The sequence below is a fragment of the Melospiza melodia genome, chromosome 4 (assembly GCF_035770615.1).
Source record: "Melospiza melodia melodia isolate bMelMel2 chromosome 4, bMelMel2.pri, whole genome shotgun sequence".
Classification (NCBI taxonomy): Eukaryota; Metazoa; Chordata; class Aves; order Passeriformes; family Passerellidae; genus Melospiza; species Melospiza melodia.
In genome coordinates, this window is record NC_086197.1 from 60,415,739 (window position 1) to 60,420,482 (window position 4,744).

Genomic DNA, 4,744 nt, shown 5'->3' on the forward strand with positions numbered 1-4,744 from the left:
GTGTTGTTTGCACTGTTCCTTAGCAAAGGTACTGAAGATCATAATTTTGTGCAAACCTCTGTGTTGGCAGACAGTCAAAATAATACTAAGAGCTGGTTTGTCAAATTTAGTTGGGCTTCCAAAAATAGCTTTTTATAAGGTGCATCTAATGTGCATGGGCTGTATGTTACCAGTGGGATATTCAGGATGAGCATTTTGATAAGGGCCTTAAAGAAAATGGTCTTCAATAGACTCTTTTTTCTAAAGTGTATCTTTGGGTTCACAGGGAACCCAGCTGTTTATACTGGTATCCAGAAACTGCTGCCAAGGTTTTGTTTGTCTAATCTAAGAAAAAAGGAGCATTAGGTCAAATGCTTGTATTACAGCACTGTAGAAAAAATATTTATGAAGGCTTTATGAAGGAGGTTTAATCCACAGCTTCTTTAGAAAAATGAAATGGAAGATAGTTCAAAACTTTTCTATAAACATTGTAAAAATCCAATATAAACATATAATAACATATATTTTTAAGATAAATTACTTCTTCCACTCTTTTATCCCATGTCCTACAGTAGTTTAACTTTAGAATCTTGTACTTTATGATGATCTTGATTCAGGAACTCTTTTTCAGACATAGGGAATGCTTGCTGACTGTGGTACATCCTAATGACATAGACTATCTCTTCAAAGTTGACTCCTGTAGCAGCAGATGCAGTCTTGTGCATCTTGACAGTGAGTGAGTGTCTGAATCTGCATCAGTTGAAATTATTTGCTTTATTAATTCTTTTATACTTAAACATTCTTTCACCATAGAAATTCCATGCTGACTTTTACGTCAATAGATTAAGTCATATGATGATTTAGCCACGTGTTCTGTTAATAGATTGTAAAGCAGGCTTAGAGCAGAGACATTTCAGCACTTCCCAATCTGCAGTGTTGTGATTAAACTGTCTGCCTGCAATGTTGGTGACTGGGGAAAAAGCAACAAAGGAAGCCTGTCAGTAAACAAACTTTATTGCAGAAATCTTATCACAAATGTCAACATATAAAAGAAAATGTAACATAAAAATGCATTTGTTAATTCCAGCTCCCAGTGACACTCATGGAATAGACTGGTTGGGCAGATGATTAATGTGATATATAACAGACCTGCTGCAGTTTTCCTTCTTTGATTCTGAGTTGGTCATTTGGTCAGTGAGCCTTCACTGCCTGCTGTCAGTGTGAATTGTGCCGCTGACTGACGCAGAGCAGGAAGTCTCCCCTGTTTGTGCCTGTGCTATGCCCGAGTGAACTGCACTACTGACTGATCACTCAGTCTCCATGAAGCCATGTTACCTTTTGATAAGTGTGTGTGGGTTTCCTAGGCTGTCTAAAACTGCTAGCATTGCTTTTGCAATTTATGTCTTAAGTCTATTAGGAAGTGCTTAGCAGCTGTCTTGCAAGAAGGGCAGATACATTTTGATGTCCAGCTAAGTGCAGCATGGCCATCCTCCTATATGATCTGTACATGTGTACACTTGGACTCATGTTAAGGGAAATGTAGGTCTGAGTCTCCTTTCCTCAGTCTTCCCTATATCCATGTGTATGACTGAATTTTAAAGTTAAACAAAAACACAATTTTGAGGCCAATTTATTGTCTGTACTTCATTTCCCCAGCTCCAAAACTGGATGAAATAGAACATTGCTGCTATTTCACTCCCAATAATGGTATTACTGCAAATTAAAATGAAAGGCTGAAGTCCTTGAATACTGCTGTGACTGGGATCATGAAAGCATCATACACAATTGTATTGTAGGTTTGCTTCTTGTTCCTATAGCAACATACAGGCAAGGATCTCAAGGCTCTTGTATTCATGAATTAAGCCTATGAGGTCAGGGATGGTGATTATTCCTGTTTACTAATAAGGAAATGCAGAGGTTAAACTGCTTGATCAAGGTCACACAACAAATCTGTATCCAAGCCAAAAATAAAAGCTGACTCTGGTCTGTGCTTCAGTCGCCAGCTGATACTCTCTGTTTGAAGAGCTGTGCAGGGCTGAGGGGAAAGCCTTGTAAAAAGTCTACAGATTTGTACATTCAGAATGCATATTCTAGCTCAGATTGCCTCACTTAAGTAACCTTATATTTTTATCTCTTTGTCTATTTAAACTTCGCCCTTGTGAAAACATCATTCTATCCAGTCAAACCAGGAGTAACATGATTTTGACAAAAGTTTTGCAAATCTCTGAAAAACAAAACTGAATCCTATGCAAAAAAAATTGTAACAATCTCTTCATGTGTGATTACTACTTATTCAGTGGCAAATAGATGAAAAGGTCCAGAACATACCTGGTTAATTTCAGTGACTACATAGACCAAAAAAATCCCATATGTATTTTTACTAAGAACAAATATGAATTTTCTCTGGAGTTACCACAGAGATATTGTACTGTACGATGAAAAAATACGGTTTGTTAATAGGCAGCAACAAATAAAAGTGCACTTTCCTGAGTTTCTTTTTAAATCACAGGAAGGGAAAAACTGTAAACTCTGAAAGTTTTTTTGGTATCCAGCCTCTGCTCCTCCTGCACATAGTGTTCACCAGAGTATTGTGAGCTGAGATAGTAGAGGAGAACAACAGCCACACTTTTTTAACTCCATCATCCCACTGGATACTGTTCGTAGAATCAAAGAGTGGAAAATAGCAAGTGTACTCTTAGGAATGTCCTTTTTTAGTCCGGGCTGAATAGTATAAAATGCTTTCTTGCTCCCTGATCTCTTAGGCATATAGATATCTGACCTAAGTCACGCTTTTTCTAGATACCATTCATTGCAGTTATCAGGTGGATGTTGGGCTGCTTGTTAGCTCTATCCTTGTGGTCATGCTGGTTTTTTTTTTTTGTTTGGGTGGCTGTGACTGCGAATTTTACGCTACCTAGAGGAATGGTTTGCTACTGTTTCCTCAGGATCATTGGCTACTATGGCTGTGTAGGATTCTGCTGAAGAACAGGTCAGCTGGGTGAACGTCAGTAATTTAGTGAGGAAAAGTCCTGTGAGAGTCGAGGATCACGTTTAGCTACATTTGCAAGTCTAACTAAAATGTTCACAGAGGCACTAAGCAGTAAGGAGGCTTATTGGACTGGCTTTATTGCTTAAAAGGAGCTAAAGCAGGGGTGGGTTAAGGACAGGAAAGGGAGGATCAGCACTTCCACCTGAAAGATAGAGCAGACCTGGAAGTGAAATAGCCATATCAATAGCTATATTTATATCTAAATTCAGATATATATAGATTTAGATATAGATGATGTAAATATACATTAGACATAGATGTATACATATAGATCTCCCAGTTGGAATGAATATCTGACAATATTCTCAGCTTCTCAGAAATCCTGCATCCATGAGTATTAAAATCTGTGAAACCCTGAAAGGATAAAGTGTAAGGGTCACATAGGGTCTGCTATCAATCTGCATTTTGATCACTTTGTTGAGTGACAGCTGCACCTCAGCTGTTGCTGTGCCCTCTGAGCTGGGCAGTCAGGGATCCAGAGGACTCAGTCGCAGTACAAGACTCTGCTGCTTCTTTTTTTTCTTTTTCTTTTTTTTTCAGTTTACTCTTAAAATGTTTCACTAACCTTTTTCTAAAACTTTTGTAGCAATCAGACTTGCTTGAGAATTTGTATGTAGCCAAGTGACTCAATATTACAAATCCCTACCTTGCTTTAGAAAGAATCACTTTGTACAGTGTATTTGGGTACTCAGCCTGAATTTTCAGGTGATATTGACTGACTGTAGATCCAGGTATGCTTAGGTTTTACAGGTCAGAGGAAGTGAAATGGGAAAAATGTAGCAATAGAACTTAGATTAAACTGTGACTCTCTGCTTGACAATCTCAAGCACAGGCCATTAGTTCTTCTTTTCAAAAACAATATTCACGGTAATCTCACAGAGGTCTTTACACTTGTGGCAATAAATGTTTAAGTGAGAATACTTTGAAGAAACGAAATTACAGGCTTTTACATTAAGAAGATCTACTGATCTTTCAGTGCATTGAAGTTTTTGAGAGCAGATGGCTTCTGTATATTTATAGTTTTTTTCTCTTTTCAACAGGTTGGACATGAAACAAAACACTGTCATTGTATCTGTAGGGAAGTCCACCTTTATTTTCATTTTCTTGCTCTCCTGCTGCCTTTGAAAGGTGGAAATTCTACTTGCCAGTGGCAGCATGTTGCAACTTGATGGGAGATGGGTAGTTTAGAAGTGCTGAGTAAAGATTTGATTCTGCTGAATACACTGGGTCCATGATCCATGGTCCAGGGTTTCACCTCGTGGGAATGCAAATGCCTAGTGTTTTCCAGAATAACCTGAAATTTCTCTCAATGCTGAGCAAGGGACATCATTGAGGTAATAAGCCCCAAAGAAACCCTTTGCTGTATTTGGAAACATTAGCAAATGTCACAGACAGCACTAACAGTTAACTACATGTCAGTGTGAAGTTATGAACCTCTTTGTCTAGCCACCACTCAAAGCTGATAAATCTAATGGAGAGAAAATTTTGCAGAATGTACAACTGGAGTCCTGATGGCTGGCCTTAGAGGCATTTTCCTAAATGTCAGTTGAATTGCCACCCAAACTCAGCTGCACTTTGTCTGAAGCATCCTACTCTGAAGTCAGGTAAATTTACCCCTGTTATTCTACAGCTTTGATGATCTACCAAAGTACAGTATCAAACTTGCCTTGCTACTGTGAAATGCAGCCTATCACTATATAAGATTTTCTGATAGCT